This window comes from Phyllobates terribilis, unplaced genomic scaffold, assembly GCF_046119375.1.
Source record: "Phyllobates terribilis strain yellow unplaced genomic scaffold, ASM4611937v1 Scaffold_1__5_contigs__length_1240528914, whole genome shotgun sequence".
Classification (NCBI taxonomy): domain Eukaryota; kingdom Metazoa; phylum Chordata; class Amphibia; order Anura; family Dendrobatidae; genus Phyllobates; species Phyllobates terribilis.
In genome coordinates this window covers 762,163,404-762,185,087 of record NW_027362761.1, presented here as the reverse complement: position 1 = coordinate 762,185,087, position 21,684 = coordinate 762,163,404, and the positions used below count along the sequence as shown (strand labels likewise).

The following is a 21,684-nucleotide window of genomic DNA, read 5'->3' as shown; positions in this document are numbered from 1 at the left end:
ACAGGCCTCTCTAATCTTTTTAAGTGGGAGAACTTGCACAATTGGTGGCTGACTAAATACTTTTTTTTCCAATATATACAAACTATTGTTAAAAAATAGCTCCACATTTATTAAATATTTTTATTCATTAGAAATTAAGATTTATGGAATGACCTGTTCTTTGGGATCCAGCACATGAAAGTTATTTTGATCGCCAAAACAAAATGGAGACATGACTGGAGGTTCTTAATCATAGGTACCCTGACTGGGATGGAGCCACCCCTGAAGAGCAAAAAAAAATTAGTAGGTTTATTAATTTATTTTGGCTTACAAGAGTCCAGACCTAACTTTATAAATATTTGACACTTTTTAGTGAAGGATATTAAAACTCGGTTGTGGTTGGTGCGTGATCGATTAAAAACAATTGCCCTGAAGAGGAGGGTCTGTCTCTTCACCCAAGAAAAAATGTGCCTTTACTATGAGCTAAAATTTGTGATGACTATGTGACAGTTAAGATAGTAAGTAAAAAATCAGCTCTAACAACAGATATCTTTATTTTTTCATAAACTAATAGTGATGAGAGAGCATGTTCGCTACTGCTCAGTGCTCGCCAGAGCATCTCACTGTTCGACATGCTCGGTGCTCGCCGAGTATTTCCGGGGTTGCTCGGCGGGAGCTCGGGTCTCCTCCCTGCATGTTTGGCGCTCTTTACAGAGCCAATGAATATGCAGGGATTGCCTGCCACTCACTGTAATGCCGTAGCCATGTTGGTTGTGGCATTACAGTGATTGGCTGGCCGCACAGCGTCATCAGGTCTATTTCAGACCTAGTGCCGCCATGCTCGTCACAGTCACTCCAAAATCAGACAGTGTAGGGAGAGGTGCTGCTGAGCTAGGGAGGGATTTGATTGTTTCTAGTTAGTGTAGGTGTACCAAACTATATTAGAGACACATATCCATCTCAACAAACAGTCCTTCTGAGGACTAATCCATCTGCAGAGATATCAGGCAGGCAGTGTATATAGGCAGGCAGGCAGGGTATATAGCAGACTGCAGTGCACATAGGACAAGAGGCTCCATTCCAGTTTTTTCTGCTGCTGTTGCTGTTAGATATTTCTAGAAATAGGCCCAGGTCTCAGGGGCCAGGAATAATTTTTTTTTATCTTAATCCTCATTATTTGCTTAAAAAGCAATCCAGAGAACACAGTTGTTCTGCGCCATTTGCTTATTGGCACTGCAGAATACAGCCAGGTCCTTTCCATATTACAGCGCTAAAAAATCCAGCTATTTAAAACTGTGGTTTGTCCCTGTGTCACCCTGGCCTGGATGCCACAATATATATTAAAGCTGTGTCTGAGAGCAAGGGGGAGGTTCTCTAGTCAGGGGAACATTAGCATGCAATGCCTCCTGTCTCAGGCCAGTAGGGGGAGCAGGCTGCCCCTATAAAAGCTGGTGCTGGGGGCAGGGTTAGGGAGAACTGGATGGCCTGTCTCAGCACTGTCTCAGCACTGAGACGTGTCCCAGAGTGGAGCAGGGACAGAAAGTTGATTGCACCTAAGAGGAAGTGTGGCAGTAGGAGAGCCACCAGCCAGAGACGAGAGGCGAAGAGAGCCTGTCTTGGCAGATAACAGACTTAATCTACCAGACTTTGGTGTCTGAGGCTGGAAGGATTCCACATCCCCCAGCAGAGAACCAGTCCGCAAGGGACTGTATATTCCTTGGCCTAAGAAGCCTGGAGGCCCTGCCACAACCGAAGGGACCAGTAAAGCCGTACAAGGCTGGGAGCAGAAAGGAACCCACGTCGCAGGCCATACAGGCGAGAATACACGGAAAGCTCGGAAACGTGGGCTGTTACCCTATCAGGAGGAGATAGCCAGAAGGAGCGCAGAAAGCACGGTAGGCCTACACCCTCACCCTGACCAGGACCAATTTCCCCGTTGCTCTCAGACATCCAGGTCCCCTCCTAGCCGGGACTGTTTGTGGGTCAGTTTACCTGTTCTAGTAAAGACCCTGGACTGCAACCTGTTGTCTGTGTGCTCCTTGCTCCTCCAGCACTACCAGCACTGGGACTCTCACTACCATCACTCCCACCATCCACTATACTGCCCTGGGGCCGCACTCTTCCCGTGGGGAGTCACACTACCCTAGCTGCACACCTTATCAGCCCCAGCGGTCTGCATGCAGCGGCGGTTCCTAATAACCGCAATCCACGGGTGGCGTAGTCGGACATAAACATCAGCACATAATGGACTACCACTGGCCTGACCACCTTGAGCCACGGAACCGGGTTGCCACTACTACTCCCACCGTTTCCCTATTGCCCGGATCCGAGTGCCCCACGGCCCAGGGGGCGAGTCAGCGTTGGCGTAGTCGGCAGGATTTCGTGCCCGCAACCACCGGGTACTGCGTGCCTGAAAAAGACTTTTGTAACTTACCTGTGGCGAAGTTTCCCGCTGTCCGGAGTCGTTTCCCGCCATCCGGAGCCGATTCCCGCCATCAGACGCCATCTTGGACCGTTTCCCGCCGTCTTCTGCCGTCTTCCCGCCATCCGCAGCTGTTTCCCGCCATCGGATGCCATCTTCAGGACGCCGCGCGGGAAGAAGAGGGGCGTGCATGTCAAAACCGCGCGAGATCCGAAGCTCCGCCCCACGCACCGACGCTGCGCAAGGTCCTGGAAGGGAGTGAGAGCGACGCTGACGTCATCAGGACGCGACGCCAGGTCCTCGTCCAGAGCAGCAGCAGCGGAGCCGCGGCCTACAGAAGAGGATCGTCGGAAGGTAGGCCACGCTTGACTAGGGGGGAGGAAGATGTCGGACACAGAGGCCCCCACTACCACCAACGCAGCTGCAGCAGCGGTGATGCCATTTGCCCTGCCCTACATCCCTGGAGCGGCCTGGCTGCCCAAATACTCAGGGGAGCCCCATGCCCTAACTGACTTCAAGGAAAGGCTATACAGTTTGTTCCACGTTTACCCCCTGACAGAGGAGCAGAAGGTCAGCATATTGACAGAGCAGTTAACTGGCGCAGCCCAAAGGGAGGTAAAATCATGGCCCACTGAGGAGAAAAGGACTGTGAAGGGTATTCTGGCCCGGCTGCGGGGTACCTTTGACACACGTACCTCCGCTGAGATTAAAATGAGGTTCTATGGATGTAAGCAGCGGGCACAGGACAGCATCAGAGACTATGCCCTAAATTTGCAGGAAGCTCTGAGGGCCATCCAACAAACTGACCCAGGCAGTGTGCAGGATACGGATAAGCTCCTAGCAGAACAGTTCATAGAAGGTCTGCTGTCTAGCGCCCACAGGAGCCAGCTGCGCCTCATGTTCTTTCAGAACCCTGATCTGACCTTTGCCCAATTCAATGACAGGGCCATAAGGGTGCTCCGTGAATCTGCAACCAGTGGCGCTATAAACCCCCGGCGCCCTGCTCTCACCAACCACCAGGAGGCGGCGCCCTCCTCTATGGATCCCGTGGGGGCTGATGCACAGGCCCTGAACCAAGCCCCGTCGAAAGACCTGCACCACCAAGTCCAGGAGCTGACCAGGAGCGTCGCGGCGTTGACCAGGACCATCCAGGCGTTGCAAGTGGACCCGTCAAGACCCATCGAGCTGGCTTCAAGTCCGGAGGATGTCCCGTGGCGTCGACAGAGGAGGATCCCGTCGTTCCGAGGGAGGCCCACAGACCGCTACGCAGAGGATGGACAGCCCATTTGCCGTCGATGCAACCAGCCCGGACACATTTCCAGGCACTGTAATTTAAACGGGTCCAACCTGGGGCAGAGGGCCAACCCCCAGGCATAAGATCACCAGGCCCTTATAATTAGTGTGATAAGTACGTTGGGGGGCGTCCGGTTTTACCCGTGGTGCTGGACGGTATCCCCATGAGAGCCTTGCTGGATACTGGGTCGCAAGTAACCACTATCCCTTATGTACTTTTTAAGCAGTATTGGACTGATGCTGATATCACACGGTATCCAGACAGTAACTTGAGCATCATCGCCAGTAATGGCTTACCCGTGCCGCAGATGGGGTTCAAGGAGATGACCATTAAAATTGGTAAAGTTGAACTGCCGGCACAGGGAGTGATTATTGTGGACATTGACCGTCGTGAAAGTCACCCTAAAATAACTGTGGGTACTAATGTAATTGAAAATAGTCTTTCAGAGGTAATTGTAATTCTACAACAGGTGGCGGTGAATGCTAGTTCCAGCCAACAGAGAGTCCTCAACAAGGAGATAAAAGCCCTGATGAGACGGCAGCAGGTAGAACTGTCTGGTGGTGAGATCGGTAGCGTAAGACTGAGTGACCCATTCCCCATCTCCATGCCTCCCAAAAGTGAAATGATGATCTGTTGTCGGACTGCAATCGGGTTGAGAGGTAGAGACTACCAAGCCATGGTAGAACCCGTGTACTCAGACAGCAGGCCTACCATTTTGACAGCCCGGGGGGGTGGTTGATGTCCGTCATGGGAGGGTGCCCGTCCGCATCCTCAACATTGGGGAGAGGGAGTTACACTTACCCAGGTACGCTACACTCGCCAAACTGTTTGTTGTCAAACACAAAGCTATCAGGGCCGTGGAACCCTTGCCTCCATCTCCTCAGGCGGAGGGTAATGGCTCCCAGAAACAAAAGGAGAACTGGTGCAAGAGACTCCATGTGGGTGCTGACTCCACTCCCCTGCACCAAAAACAAGGAGTCTACCGGGTGGTACAGGAGTACGAGAGAGTCTTTAGTAAGCACCCGCTAGACTTCGGCAGAGTAAAGGGGATAGAACACCACATCCCCACCGGGAGCCACCCACCAATAAAAGAAAGGCACAGACCTGTACCCCCTGCACATTATCAGAACGCAAAGGGCATGCTAAGAGAGATGAAAGAAGCTGGGGTTATTAGAGACAGCTGTAGCCCCTGGGCAGCCCCCTTGGTTCTGGTCAAAAAGAAAGACGGCACCATGAGAATGTGCGTGGACTATAGACAAATCAACCGTATCACCCACAAAGACGCATATCCGCTGCCTAGAATAGAGGAGTCTTTAGCCGCACTAAAATCTGCTAACTTCTTTTCTACTTTGGACCTTACTAGCGGGTACTGGCAGGTTCCTGTGGCAGAGGCTGACAAGGAGAAGACCGCCTTCACCACCCCGATGGGACTGAGTGAGTTCAACTGTATGCCCTTCGGGCTCTACAACGCACCAGGGACCTTCCAGAGGCTGATGGAATGCTGTCTAGGGCACCGAAACTTCAAGACGGTCCTCCTTTACATGGACGACGTGATCGTCTATTCGAAGACCTACGAGGACCACCTAAAACACCTGGCCGAGGTGTTCGAAGCCCTGGCAGGCTATGGCCTGAAGGTGAAACCATCGAAGTGTCACCTGCTGAAACCAAAGGTCCAGTACCTAGGGCACGTGGTAAGCGTGGAAGGAGTGGCACCCGACCCTGACAAGGTCACGGCAATCAAGAGCTGGCCAAGCCCCTCGAACATCAAAGAGGTGAGACAGTTTCTCGGGTTGGTAGGCTACTACCGAAGGTTCATCCCCGGGTTCACTAAGATGGCAGCTCCTATGCAGGACCTCCTGATCGGACAGTCTAAGTCCCGAAGTCAAAAGCCACCCTTCAAGTGGGATAAACCGGAAGAGGAGTCCTTCCGCCAGCTAAAGATGGCCCTCACGGGGGATGAGATCCTGGCCTACCCTGATTACGGCCAGCCTTTCATTCTCCACACAGACGCCAGTAATGTGGGACTGGGAGCCGTACTGTCCCAAAACCAACAGGGCAGAGAAAGGGTGATCGCGTACGCCAGCCGGAAGCTGAGGCCCACCGAGAGGAACCCAGAGAATTACAGCTCCTTCAAGCTAGAATTCTTGGCGGTGGTGTGGGCCGTGACGGAACGCTTCAAGCATTAACTGGCCTCCGCAAAGTTCACCGTGTACACGGACAACAACCCGTTGACACACCTGGACAATGCAAGACTGGGTGCCCTGGAACAGCGGTGGATGGCCCGTCTCTCCAACTATGACTTTGTGATCAAGTACCGGGCAGGCAAAACCAATGCCAACGCGGACGCTCTATCAAGAATGCCTCACTTACCTGAAAGTGACAAAGACCCAGAAGAGCTGGAGGAGGCAGAACTCCCCGCGTTTCACCGGTATGGAGCCGCTCAATACTCCCACCACGTGAAGGAGGAGGATCTAACAACCGTGATGATCAATCCCCTACCTCACCACAGCTGGGCCGAGACCCAAGATAGTGACCCTGCCATCCGCCTGGTGAAAGATCTGCTGACCCAAGAAGATGCCCGCCTAGATCCAGATGCCCCAGAGGAAGCCAAGCAGCTATGGAAGGAGAAGAGCAAGCTGTTCCTCTACGAAGGCAAGTTGTGTAGAAGGATTGTTAACCAGCGGACGCACGAGCTGACCTGGCAAGTCGTGGTCCCAAGGCGGGATGCAGCTATGGTCCTGGGGGCTTACCATGACAGAGCGGGACACTTCGGTTGGAAGAAACTGGAGTTCCTACTAAGAGGAAGGTTCTTTTGGGTCGGCATGAGAGGAGCTGTAGAAAAATGGTGCAGAGACTGTGGCCCTTGTCACCTAAGGAGGAAGGACCGTGCCAGCCAGAAGACACCCTTGAGGCCCATCGTCACCACGCAGCCTCTTGAGCAGGTAGCTCTGGACCACGTCAAATTGGCTCCAAGCCGGTCTGGATACATCTATGCCCTGACAATCGTGGACCACTATTCCCGTTTTCTAGTGGTGGTCCCGGTAAAGGACTTGACAGCCCAAACAGCGGCCAGAGCCTTCCAGCAATATTTCTGCCGTCCACACGGGTATCCGGAACAGGTCCTGACAGACCAGGGTCCAGCGTTCGAGGCTGAAATCTTCCAGGAGTTCTGCAACCTCTATGGCTGTAAGAAGATTCGTACAACGCCTTACCACCCCCAAACCAACGGGATGTGTGAGAAGATGAACAATATAGACATTGATCTCCTGAAGACGTTGCCCCTGGAGGAACGCAGCCTGTGGCCAGAAAAACTGCCGGACCTGATAGACCTATACAACAATATCCCGGTGAATGCTACAAACTGCACCCCGGCTTACCTGATGCGAGCTAGACCAGGTAAGCTGCCCGTAGACCTGGAGATGGGAGTCCTAATACCTGAGGACACCTCCCCGGATGCGGACTGGGATACGGAAAGGCAACTGCAGTACAAGAAGGTACAGGAGAGTGTGGAGAAGAGCCTGGCCCAGGTGAGAGAGAGGCAAGAGAAACTCTTCAATCAACACGCTCCTGCTGGTCCCCTAGAACCTGGTGAGCAAGTCCTAAAGCGAAAAAGAAGGCTACATAAGTTGGACGACCAGTGGGAAAGGGAACCCTACACCGTACTGCAGTCTGATCACGACAACCCGAAGGTGTGCGTAATCACCAAGGACGGAGGAGAAACCACTAGCACCGTCTCCAGAGACCACCTCAAAAGATGCCCCGAGCAACTCCGTAGTGCAGAAGAGGATCAGAGTGACCTTGAACCCGCAGAGGACAAGGAAGAAATGATCAGCACCATTCTCGGAGAGTTCCCTCAGTCCTGGACTCGCATAAATGATGCCATAGTGGTACCCGTCCTGCATTTCCTGCAACCGGCACAGCAACAACCAACACCAGAGCCGGAAGGTGAAGAGGAGCAAGCGGTTACAGAGGCAGAAGAGCCTGTACCAGCAGCCCAGGAGAGTCAACCCTCTGCTGACAGTGAGCCTGCCATGCCTGCGGTAAGCCAAAGGACCCGCAGACAGCTGCCTGCCCTACCTGTACACCCAGCTGGTAGCTGTACCCCTAACGCTAGTGGGGAAAGCCAGGTTGGTCCACCACCAGACAGTGGGTTAAGGAGGTCAACCAGGAGCACAAAGGGGCAGATACCCGCTCGCTGGAGAATATAGAGTGTACTAAAATTGTAAATAACCCTGTTGCTAAATGTTGAATTGTTTGCCAAGTTACATGCTTGTTTGGTAATTCTGTGTTTCAGTTTCTTGCAGTTACCGTAAGGACTCACAGGTTATGGACTTTGTATAACCGGGACCTTGTATGGACTGCGTTCGGAGCTTAACCCAGGAATGAACTAAGACTGTGAAGGACTTGGGGTAGGACAGACCCCCACCTGGTTAAGGCTCCCCGTTGTATTGGTGATATGGACACCCGGTCACAGACCACACTGTGACCTTAAGAACTCAATTTGTGTGTCGTCTGTCTATTAATGTTTTATGGTTATGCATATTGTCTTTGTTTACTGTTTAGTCCCGGAGTACTAAATTTCACTAGGGGAAAATGTGTCACCCTGGCCTGGATGCCACAAAATATATTAAAGCTGTGTCTGAGAGCAAGGGGGAGGTTCTCTAGTCAGGGGAACATTAGCATGCAATGCCTCCTGTCTCAGGCCAGTAGGGGGAGCAGGCTGCCCCTATAAAAGCTGGTGCTGGGGGCAGGGTTAGGGAGAACTGGATGGCCTGTCTCAGCACTGAGACGTGTCCCAGAGTGGAGCAGGGACAGAAAGTTGATTGCACCTAAGAGGAAGTGTGGCAGTAAGAGAGCCACCAGCCAGAGACGAGAGGCGAAGAGAGCCTGTCTTGGCAGATAACAGACTTAATCTACCAGACTTTGGTGTCTGAGGCTGGAAGGATTCCACATCCCCCAGCAGAGAACCAGTCCGCAAGGGACTGTATATTCCTTGGCCTAAGAAGCCTGGAGGCCCTGCCACAACCGAAGGGACCAGTAAAGCCGTACAAGGCTGGGAGCAGAAAGGAACCCACGTCGCAGGCCATACAGGCGAGAATACACGGAAAGCTCGGAAACGTGGGCTGTTACCCTATCAGGAGGAGATAGCCAGAAGGAGCGCAGAAAGCACGGTAGGCCTACACCCTCACCCTGACCAGGGCCAATTTCCCCGTTGCTCTCAGACATCCAGGTCCCCTCCTAGCCGGGACTGTTTGTGGGTCAGTTTACCTGTTCTAGTAAAGACCCTGGACTGCAACCTGTTGTCTGTGTGCTCCTTGCTCCTCCAGCACTACCAGCACTGGGACTCTCACTACCATCACTCCCACCATCCACTATACTGCCCTGGGGCCGCACTCTTCCCGTGGGGAGTCACACTACCCTAGCTGCACACCTCATCAGCCCCAGCGGTCTGCATGCAGCGGCGGTTCCTAATAACCGCAATCCACGGGTGGCGTAGTCGGACATAAACATCAGCACATAACGGACTACCACTGGCCTGACCACCCTGAGCCACGGAACCGGGTTGCCACTACTACTCCCACCGTTTCCCTATTGCCCCGATCCGAGTGCCCCACGGCCCAGGGGGCGAGTCATCCCTCACACGGATCACATATAATTGCGCTGAAAATACTGCCATTTCTGACCCCCATTAAAAATTTGTTTCAGTGTGTCAGTGAAGCAATTGACACCAGATTGCTGTTCAAAATAGTTACCTACAGGCCAGGTGTTTTAACCCCTTCGCAACCTTGGGTTTTGTCGTTTTTGCTTTTACGTTTTTTGCTTGTTCCCAGAGCCATAGCGTCTTTATTTTTTGGACAATATGGCCGTGTGAGGGCTTATTTTTTGTGGGACAAGTTGTACTTTTCAACGCCATTACTAGTTTTACCATATCGTGTAAGGGAAAGCGGGAAAAAAAATTCCAAGTGCGGTAAAATTGCAAAAAAAGTGCAATACCACAGTTGTTTTTTATTTATTTTTTTACCACGTTCACTGAATGCTAAAACTGAACTGCCATTCTTATTCTCCAGGTCATTACGAGTTCGCAGACACCAAACATGTATAGGTTATTTTATATTTAAGTGGTGAAAAAAAATTCAAAAATTTGGTAAAAAAAACTAAAAAAAAATAGCGCCATTTTCCGAGACCCGTAGCGTCTCCATTTTTCGGGATCTGGGGCTGGGTGAGGGCTTATTTTTTGCGCGCCGGACTGACGTTTTTATTGATAACATTTTGGGGTAGATCCGATGTTTTGATCGCCTGTTATTGCATTTTATTGCAATTTTGTGGCGACAAAAGAACGTAATTCTGGCGTTTTGAATTTTTTTCTCGTTACACCGTTTACCGATCGGATTAATTCTTTTTTTATATTGATAGATGGGGCGATTCTGAACGCGGCTATATCAAATATGTGTATGTGGGGGGTTTTTTTTATATTTTATTTTGAATGGGGCGAAAGGGGGGTGATTTAAACTTTTATATATATATTTTTTTTTTTATATTTTTAAAAACATTTTTTTTTCACTTACTGCATTCTTCAATACTCTCCATAGGAGACTAGAAGCAGCAGTTGTCTGATCGTCTCTGCTACATACAGGGGATCAGCAGATCCCCTGCATATAGCAGAAATGGTCCTGTGCTATGAGCGCCGACCACTAGGTGGCGCTCATAGCGACAAGATCATGACAACCACAGGCGTCTGCTGCAGACCCTGGGCTGTCATGCACGCCCATCGGTGACCCGCGATCACGTGACGGGGTCGCCGGTGGGCGGGGCTTATGACGCGCAACCCGGAAGCGCGCGTTAAATGCCGCTGTCGGAGATTGACAGCGGCATTTAACATGTTAACAGCCGCGGGTGGATCGCGATTCCACCCACGGCTGTTGCGGGCACATGTCAGCTGTAAGAATCAGCTAACATGTGCTCGGTTCAGTGAGGGCTCAGCGCAGCAGCCCTCACTGAACCGGGGGTACGCAAATGTGCGTACTAATACGGCAAGGGTTGGAAAGGGGTTAAACTGTGGTTTGTGCGTCAAATGCATCACATATAAGTTCACTCCAAATTCAGTCATTTGTTGTGAGCGTGGAAGATATTGTCCTCCATTTAAAATGGGCAAGGCACGTGGCAAGGGACAGTGAACTGGACGTGATGGTGATGTTGGTGCATGCAGAGGCTGAGGCCGTGGGCAAGCTGAAATTGTGCCACAACAAACACCCACATCTTCTCGCACGACCTTCCTGTCCCAATTAATAGGGGACCGCAGAACACCACTCTTAAAAACACAGAGCAGTGTGAAAAGGTTATTGGTTGGATAGCAGATAATGCTTCCAGTCACTTAGCCACCACCACCACCACCTTGTCTTCCACACGGTCAAGTCTCAGTAGTTGTGAGTCTGGACCGCATATTCCTCACCCTAAACCTCCTTCCTCCCACCATGCTGAGTGCCCAGAGACAACTGATCCCACACTTGGACACTCCGAAGAGCTGTTCACTTTTCCATTTATAGATTCGGGCCTCTCACCCGGTCCACTTGAAGAATGTTGCAAAGCCCAAATATTTCAGCAGCCAAGGTCACATGAAGGTGATAGTGGTAAAATTTCACAAGAGGTGGACGATGATGAGACACAATTGCCAGAAAGTCAGGAGGAGGACCAGAGTGCGGAAGTGGAAGACGAGGTGGTGGATGATATAGTAACTGACCCAACCTGGCAGGAGGACATGCAGAGCGAGGAGAGCAGCACACAGGGGGAGGGAGGCAGAGCACCCCAACAGGCAGGAAGAAGCAGTGTGGTGGCTGCAGAAAGAAGGCAGGCAGCCGTTGTCCGTTACACCAACACGAAGGAAGTTGCCAGTACAACTGTTAGGTCTTCCCGAGACTGGTTGTTTTTTAAAGACTCTGCCGATAACCCCAAAAAGGTCATTTGCACCACCTGCCAGGCTAGCATCAGCAGGGATGGCAAAATGACCAGCCTGACCACCACCAGCATGATCAGGCACATGACAGCAAAGCACCGGACTTTGTGGGCCGAACCCCAGGGTCCAGGAGCAGTGTCTGTGGGTGGCACCATTGCTTCTTCCGCTGTTTTGCATGCAAGCCAATCCCCTGTCCATGGTACATGCGAAGATGCCTCCTGCCCTGCACCTGTCGTTGCACACTCTCAAGTAGCAGCATCAGGAAGCACGTCCAAGTCCTTGTCCCAGCGCAACGTTCAGTTGTCCATACCCCAGTCCTTGGAACGCAAGTGCAAATACACAGCCAACACCACACAGGCCACAGTACTAAATTCCAACATTTCACGACTGCTTGCGCTCGAAATGTTGCCTTTTAGGCTCGTGGAGAAGGAAGCATTCCGCAACCTGATGGCAGCGGCTGTCCCTCCGTACTCGGTCCCCAGCTGCCACTATTTCTTCCGGTGTGTCGTCCCTGCATTACACAAGCACGTGTCCCAAAACATTAGCCGTGCCCTCAACAACGCAGTTACCGGGAAAGTCCACCTAACCTCGGACACGTGGACAAGTGCTTGTGGGCAGGGACGGTACATCTCGTTGACGGCACACTGAGTTAACATAGAGGAAGCCGGGTCTCAGTCGGACCTTGGGACGGAACACGTCCTCCCGACGCCAAGGATTGCAGGCCCTAGGTCAATCAGTGTTACTCCCACAGTCTACAGCTCCTGCACCTCATCCTCCTCAGCCTCCTCCTCCTCTTCAGCCTCCATCTCTGAAATGACCACATCAGTCACAAGCTGGAAGCACTGCAGCACTGCCTCGGCCAAGTGGCAACAGGCTGTGCTGAAGCTATTATGTTTAGGTGACAAACCGCACAATGCTGAAAAGTTGTGGACAGCTCTGAAAGAGCAGGCAGATCTGTGGCTCACACCGCTGACCCTACAGACAGGCATGGTCGTGTGTGACAATGGCCAGAACCTGGTGGCGGCTATGAGGCGAGCTTACACGCATACCATGCCTGGCCCATGTGCTTAACCTCGTGGTTCAGCGGTCTCTCAAATCCTACCCGGAGCTGCCAGATCTGCTTGTTAAAGTATGTCACCTGTGTGCCTATTTTAGAAAGCCACCTACAGCTTCAGCCGCCCTTGCCGTGTTTCAGCAGCGTTTGCAGCTTCCGGCTTACAGACTGGTATGTGATGTCCCCACGCGTTGGAACTCTACACTGCAGATGTTGAGAAGGATTTGTGAGCAGAAGAGGGCAGTTGTTGAGTACCAGCATCAACAAGGCCGTCAATATTCAGTTCAGACTCCACACATAAGACCTCAGGAGTGGACATGGATGTCAGACATATGTACCATCCTCCAAAGCTTTGAGGACTCCACCAAGATGGTGAGCGGCGATGACGCCATAATTAGCGTCACCATCCCGCTTCTCTGTCTTCTGGAACGCTCTCTGCTCACAATCAAAGAGGATGCATTGCAGGCAGAGCACAATGAGATGGAGCAAGGAACCATACAGGGTGATTACACACAGCCCAGCCTCATCTCATCCTAACATGGATTGGGTGACAATGAGGAAGAGGAGGAGGAGGAGGAATAACAGGAGCTAGTTTCATGCGCTATAGACGGTGCTACCTGCACAACTGTCATACCGTCTGTTCAGCGTGGATGGCCAGAGGACAGAGAGGAGGAGGAGGAGAGCATGGTCAGTCATCCTCTTGGTGAGGACATGGAAGTCTTGCCTGTTAGCAGTCAGGCACTCATGGCTGAGTTTATGTTACGCTGCCTTTCCCATGACCCTCGCGTTTTCAAAATTTTGGGTGACAATCATTACTGGTTGGTAACACTGCTAGACCCATGCTACAAGGAGAACTTTATATCTCTTATTCCTGAGGCGGACAGGTCTACAAAAATGGGGCAGTACCAGAATGCCCTTGTTGCGGAACTATTAAAAAAATTCCCATCTGAAAATGCTGGCGGCAGAGGTCACAGTTCGTTGGAGAACCTAGGATTACAGGCGAAAGAGACACAAATGCAATCAAGCAGAGGCAGGGGAACACTGTCAAAGTTCTAGGACAGTTTTCTCAGACCCTCCCATCGCACAGGCCCTGAGGTGCGGGGTACTCTCACAAGGAGTGCAAAGTTTGGGAAGATGCTGAGAGAGTACCTTGCCAACCGTACCAATGTCCTCCGTCATTCCTCTGTGCCTTTTAATTATTGGGTATCCAAGCTGGATACGTGGAATGAACTGTCTCTCTACGCCTTGGAGGTCCTGGGCTTCCCTGCCGGTAGCGTTTTATCAGAGCGGGTTTTTAGTGCCGCTGGTGGAATTATAACTGATAAGCGCATCCGCCTGTCAGCTGAAGATGCTGACAGGCTGACTCTTATAAAAATGAACAAGGGCTGGATTGGGCCAGACTTCTCAACACCACCGAATGATAGCAGCGTAACATAAACTCAAATCCAGTGTCTTTTTTAGGGAGGTGTATTCCCATGCACCTTTTCACACCCACACATGGGTATACGCTTCCTGATTTTGGCTATTTGCTCTGTCCTTCTCCTTCTCCTCATCCTCATCCTCCACCACCATATCTCCAAGGTGACCGTGGTCCGTGATGCAACACCCACATCATTTTTTTAAAGGGTGTTTATGATGCCCGTAAAAAAAAAAATTTATACAGCATGTTCATGTATACCCCCCAGGGGTAAATGTTTGTCAGCCCATACACTTAGTGCATGGGCATTACAAGTATAGGAGACCTGCTCCTTTCTAATGGGAACATTTTTTTATGAGGCCCTCTAAGTTTCTTCCAAGGGGCATTGGATTGCCTCTTAATTTTTGGCAGCCCTTGTATTCACTGCATAGGCCAACACTATGGGAGACCCTCTCCTTTCTAATGGGAATTTGTCGTTACCGTGGCCTTGCTCTATGTGTCTTTAAATTCTTAGTGGGGTTTTTCCTAAAATTGGTCAGCCGTTGGACTCACTGCATACCCTATAACTGTTTAGCAGACCCTCTCCTTTCTAATGGGAACATGTCGTTCTTGTTACTCTGGCCCTGCTCTATGTGTCTTTAAATTCTTAGTGGGGTTTTTCTTAAATTTGGTCAGCCGTTGGACTCACTACATACCCTATAACTGTATAGCAGACTCTCTCCTTTCTAATGGGAATTTATCGTTACTGTGGCCCTGCTCTATGTGTCTTTAAATAATTAGTCGGGTTTTTCCTAAAATTGGTCAGCCGTTAGACTCACTGCATACCCTATAACTGTTTAGCAGACCCTCTCCTTTCTAATGGGAACATGTCGTACTTGTTACTGTGGCCCCACTCTATGTGTCTTTAAATTCTTAGTGGGGTTTTTCCTAAATTTGGTCAGCCGTTGGACTCACTGCATACCCTATAACTGTATAGCAGACTCTCTCCTTTCTAATGTAAATGTATCATTACTGTGGCCCTGCTCTATGTGTCTTTAAATTCTTAGTGGGGTTTTTCCCAAATTTTGGCAGCCCTTGCAGTCACAGCATGGGCATTACCACTATACGAGACTTGCTCCTTTATAATGGGAATTTTTTTTTTACTGAGACACTCCTCTATGTCTCTTCAAAGGAGTATTGGGCTGTGTCCAAATTTTTGGCAGCCCTTGCAGTCACTGCATACGCAATAACAGTATAGGAGACCCACTTGTTAATAATGGGAACAACAAAGCATAGCCGGCTGATGGCTCTCTTTAACAATAGCGAGGGCCGACTGCTGACCTTTTAAGAATAGCAAGGGCCGTCTGATGGCCTTATAAAAATAGGCTTTATGATTTTCAGAGTCCCTCCATCATGAATGAAACAGGATGTGTCTGATGATGTGTCACATACACATTGCCAGATAAGGTTGTAAAATGTTAAAATGACATTTCCCGGTGAATGCATTTGTCTTAAAAAATAACGTAAAAAAACAAAACAATAGGATCTTTCTTTAGTATAACAAACAGCGTCGCCAATTTAACCTCAATGTAATCACATTGTTCAGCTCCTGCACCTCCTCCTCCATCTCCGAAATGACCACATTAGTCACAAGCTGATAGCACTGCAGCACTGTCTTGACCAAGCGGCAACAGGCTATGCTGAAGATAACATGCTTAATGCTTAGGTGACAGACCGCCCAGCGCTGCACAATTGTTGAAAGCCTGATCTGTGGCTCTCACCGCTGAACATACAGCCAGGTATGGTCGTGTGTGACAATGGGCGAAACCTGGTGACAGAGAGATAACAGCCGGAGTAGATACGGTTTCCCTGTATGCCAGTCCTTTCACCGAGCTAAAGAATATGGCTGTGGTGAAATACAACTCCCACTGAGAAGCTGTTTCAGATTGAAAAACATTGTGCCCACCAGAGGATTTGATTCTGAAGGCTCACCTTTCTCCCCCGCTCAAAAGCCCCATAGCAGCTGCAAAGTTAGCGCTATCATGAATTCTCCTGAGGTAGAAGCCTGGGCACACCAGAGGATTCTCTGGTGGGACCGTCCAACCCTGCCGAGAAGCAGTCCTGGCTAAGAAAAGTGTGTGGGAAGATTCCTGGACACTCTCTGGCTGCTTTTTTACTGAGGAGGAAACACACGCAAACACGGGGAGAACATACAAAGTCCTTGCAGATGTTGTCCTTGCTGGGATTTGAACCCAGGATCCCAGCACTGCAAGGCTTCAGTGCTAACTACTGATCCAATGTTCTGCCGTTCACCTTCTAATATCTAACAGGCTGGAGAAACTTGCACCTACTGCCACTCTATCTTCAGCTCCTTTGTGAGAAACTAATGTATTTTGCAGCCACTCAGTCTACCAAATAAAATTCCCCATTGGGGATGGCTTCGCTACTGGTACTGGGGGCAGTGCTAATACCATGGCGTCGTACCATAGTTTACTGGAAATATTTCATGCTGGTAGGAGGCAAGCAAATTCCCACAGAAAAGTACCAGCAGTAATGTTCAGGGACCCACGCTTCTAGAAGGCATAGACAACACCGGGAGAAATAGTGACGGCTGGGGACTGAGTATGGACACGAGGCATGAGGCATGAGGTTTTGAAAAGCTTCTGCCACCATGAGCCTAAAAGGCCATATTTCAAGTGCAAGCAGCTGCACAGAAATCTGGCAGGTTAGTATTGCGGCCTGATCTGGCTGCATACTTGTGCTTGCATTCCAAGTAACAGAAAACTAAGCAGATGGTGGTCTCTATCATCATCATGGCCCCTCCTCGGCACTATGAACTCTTCTGAAGGAGAAGCCAGGGCTCACCGGAGGAGTATCCGGTTTTCTGGTGGGTCCGTCCATCCCTGCCGAGAAGCAGCCCTGGCTAATAAAAGTGTGGGGGAAGGTTCCCGGACATTCTATGGCTGCTTTTTTTAATGTGAATCGGAGGTCCTTATGCATGTTATTTCTCAAACCGCATTGCAGATCAGGCCATTGCCCAACTCTGTAGTTATGAAATTAAATGCGCAAAGAACGATGTTTGTATGTCAAAGCACCACCGACAAGTGCGAGTTGATGTTAGACGGGCTGCCATTGCTTCTGCAACAAGCAGCATTAGATGACTTCCTGGGAGAAATGACACCCAGAGTAGATACGGTTTCCCTCTATGGCAGTCCTTTCCCCGAGCTAAAGAATATGGCTGTGGTGAAATACAACTTAGCAAAAACAGCTGTGGACTGGCTACGTACCATCGAAGGAAGGCGTGGAAGGCGGAGACGATACCGGGAGAAATAGTGGCGGGTGGGGACTGAGTATTGGCACCCGGCATGAGGCTATGAAAAGCTTCTTTAGAGGACTTCCTGGGAGAAATGACAGCTGGGTAGATATGGTTTCCCAAGTCCTTTCACCAAGCTAAAGTATATGGCTGTGGTGAAATACAACTCAGCAAAAAAAGCTGTGGACTGGCTCCGTACCGTCCCTGGCCACATTCACTTGAACACGTGTTTGTGGTTAGTCAGTCCTTCCCAGTAAGTGCACTGGGGAGGGCACGGGTAATGTTGTGGGACCCATGCTTGTGGAAAGCGGAGATGATACTGGGAGAAATAGTGGTGGCTGGGGACCGTGTATGGATACCCGGTCGCCGCCACCATAAGATTGTGGACAGCTTCCGCCTTCACGAGCCTAAAAGGCCACATTTCAAGTGCAAGGAGCTGTCAAAAATTTGGCAGTAGAGTATTGCAGCCTGCGGGTGGTTGGGTGGCTGGCTGCATACTTGCGCTTGCATTCCAAGGAATGGGGTAGGGACAACTGAACGCTGCTGCACTGGGACAAGGACGTGGACGGTGATTGTTGCAAGTCTGCAATGACAGGTGCATGGCGGGAGGCATATTCGCAAGCGCCAAGAATCACTTATGATGGGCAGTGACCTGGGAGTCAGAGATGCTTCCAGAGGTCTTCCCTATGCTGTTCCCTTGTCTTTTCAGCACTGTATGCATGTGTCTGATGATGTGTCACACACCACATGGCCAGATAAGGTTGTAAAATGTTAAAATGACATTTCCCAGTGAATGCATTTGTCTTGGTTGAAAGCAATGCAAAAGTGCAAAAACGCATCAAAAACGCTACGTGTGAACATAGCCCAAGGTGTGGAGGAGTATTTTTGGTTTTGGTTATTTATTTTGCCTTATATACAAGTCATTACCCTGGAAAGAATGTTCCTTACCATATTTCCCAGGAAAATTCATTTTGGTTTTGTTTTTTGTATGTTTTATTGTGTGTCCGTAAACATGGCGTAATACTCTGACAATGTTGTTGACAGCAGTGACCTGGGAGTCCTGCTGTTCCCATGTCATTTGAGCACTGTTCCTGTCGATTTGGGCAATTTTTAGGCCCTCTGCAGACCGCCGGGGGGAGCCGCCTGAAAAATACTCGAGTTTCCCATAGACTTACATAGGGCTCATTGTTCGGGTCAAGCACCCGAGTATTCCAATTTGCTCGACCCGAGCAACGAGTACTCGAACATTTTAGTGCTCGCTCATCACTATAAACTAACAGTGCATAAGCTTATTCTTGTTGCATTGCTGGAAGGACATTTCTGGTGACAGTCTATTACAGTGATTATTTAATACATATCAGCAGATTTCAAAACAGTAGCAGGATCTTTATTGTTTCTACTATGCAGACACATACAGGTACATCTCACTAAATTAGAGTGATATATTTCAAGTGTTTATTTCTGTTAATGTTGATGATTATGGCTTACAGCCAATGAAAGCATGAAAGTCATCTCAGTAAATTAGAATACTTTATAACAACAACTTGAAAAATGTTTTTAAATTCTGAAATGTTGGCCTACTGAAATGTATGTTCAGTAAATGCACTCAATACTTGGGGCTCCTTTTGCATCAATTACTGCATCAATGTGGCGTGGCATGGAGGTGATCAGCCTGTGGCACTGCTGAGGTGTTATGGAAGCCCAGGTTACTTTGATAGCAGCCTTCAGCTCGTTTGCATTGTTGGGTCTGGTGTCTCTCATCTTCCCCTTGACAATACCCCATAGATTCTCTATGGGGTTATGGTCAGGCGAGTTAGCTAGCCAATCAAGCACAGTAATGCTGTAGTTTTTAAACCAGGTATTGGTACTTTTTGCAGTGTGGACAGGTGCTAAGTCCTGCTGGAGAATGAAATTTCCATCTCCAAAAAGTTTGTCGGCAGAGGGAAGCAGAAGTGCTCTAAAATTTCCTGGTAGATGGCTGTGCTGACTTTGGTCTTGATAAAACACAGTGGACCTACACCAGCAGATGACATGGCTCCCCAAACCATCACTGATTGTGGAAACTTCACACTAGACCTCAAGCAGCTTGAATTGTGTGCCTCTCCACTCTTCCTCCAGACACTGAGACCTTGATTTCCAAATGAAAATTGGAACTCTGGGACCTTGTGGAGTGTGTCAATGACTGCCTTCTGGACATCGGTCAAGTCAGCAGTCTTCCACATGATTGTGGAGCCTACTGAAACAGACTAAGGGACCTTTTTAAATGCTTAGGAAGCCTTTGCAGGTGTTTTTTTGCTAATTATTCTAATTTACTGCGATAATGACTTTTGTGTTTTCATTGGCTGTAAGCCATAATCATCAACATTAACAGAAATAAACACTTGAAATAGATCACTCTGTTTGTAATAACTATATAATATATGAGTTTCACTTTTTGTATTGAAGAACTGAAATAAATTACCTTTTTGATGATATTCTAATTTAGTGAGATGCACCTGTACAAGTCGATTTTGAGGAATATGTTTGCCAACTGCGCATAACACTACAAGCTTTTTATTCTTCATCCAGTGGAGTTTGTCCCCTTTTTCAGCTATAACAACTTTCAGTCTTTTGGAAGGCTTTTAGCAAGATTTTGGATTGTGTCTTTTGTAATTTGAAAATATTGATCCTTCAGGTCGGAAAAGGCCCTTCCTCAAACTGTCCCCAAAAAGCTGGCGGTAACAATTGTTAATAATCTCTTATATGCTAAAACATTAAGATTTCCCTGCACTAGAAATAAGGGGCTGAAGCTAAGCCCTGCCAAAAAAACATAGTATTTTCCATACTCCACCAAATATCCTATGGTGGTTCCTATGGTGGTTCTACCATTACCCCCCAGTAACATGCACCCTGTCTTGGGTCATATTTGATTCAGATCTTTCATTCACCTCCTACTTCCAATCATTCACTCTCTCATGTCAACTACACCTCAAAAACATCTCTAGAATTCAACATTTTCTTACCTTTGACTCTGCAAAAACTCTTACTGTTGCTCTTATTCATTCCCGTCTGGACTAGCAACTCTCTACTAATCAGTCTCCCTCCTACTAAACGTTCCTCTCTCCAATCCATCTTGAATGCAGCAGCCAGGATCATATTCCTTTCCAACCACTACACCGATGCTTCTACCGTGTGCCAGTCATTGCACTGTTGCTCATCCGCTATAGGCTCCATTATAAACTGTCAGGAGAAAAGCCAGAAGAATCATGAAGATCTCACCGTTGCCACCAATTTGTCAAGAAAACACAGGAGGGGAATCACGCAGATCTCCCAGCAGGTACCAATGGTCAAGAACCAACACTCCACCACCTCCAATCGTCAGGTTAATTACGCAATTGATTGACGAGTGAATAACGAGGCAAGTGCAACAGCTGTTTTCACTGGTAGGCCAATATTGGGGAACTCACAGTGAACATACAGTATATACATATCCGATTCCAACGCACAGAATATATATATACACTGCTCAAAAAAATAAAGGGAACACTCAAATAACACATCCTAGATCTGAATGAATGAAATATTCTCATTGAATACTTTGTTCTGTATAAAGTTGAAAGTGCTGACAACAAAATCACACAAAAATCATCAATGAAAATCAAATTTATCAACCAATTGAGGCCTGGATTTGGAGTCACCCCCAAAATTAAAGTGAAAAAACACACTACAGGCTGATCCAACTTTGATGTAATGTCCTTAAAACAAGTCAAAATGAGGCTCGGTATTGTGTGTGTCCTCCTGTTCCTCCTTGCACAACGGAGGTAGCGGTCCTGCTGCTGGGTTGTTGCCCTCTTACGGCCTCCTCCATGTACTGGCCTGTCTCCTGGTAGCGCCTCCAGCCTCTGGACACTACGCTGACAGACACAGCAAACCCTCTTGCCACAGCTCACATTGATGTGCCATCCTGCCATCTTGAGCAACTTCTGTGGGTTATAGAGTCTGTCTCCTGCTACCACGAGTGTGAAAGCACAACCAACATTCAAAAGTGACCAAAACATCAGCCAGAAAGCATTGGTACTGAGATGTGGTCTGTGGTCCCCACCTACAGAACCACTCCTTTATTGAGTGTGTCTTGATAATTGCCAATAATTTCCATCTATTGTCTATTCCATTTGCACAACAGCATGTGAAATTGATTGTCAATCAGTGTTGCTTCCTAAGTGGACAGTTTGATTTCACAGAAGTTTAATTTACTTGGAGTTATATTCTGTTGTATAAGTGTTCCTTTTACTTTTT

General features: G+C 49.0%; 1 long non-coding RNA gene across 1 annotated transcript in view; it reads left to right on the top strand.

The window, feature by feature from the left end:
• Nucleotides 1-8,854, top strand: part of LOC141171063 (uncharacterized) — a 67,524-nt gene extending 58,670 nt beyond the window's left edge. Inside the window, exon 3 of the long non-coding RNA XR_012252321.1 lies at nt 7,990-8,854. This is a non-coding gene — a long non-coding RNA (uncharacterized lncRNA). The remainder of the gene's footprint in view (nt 1-7,989) is intronic.
• The last annotated feature ends 12,830 nt before the right edge of the window (nt 8,855-21,684 follow it).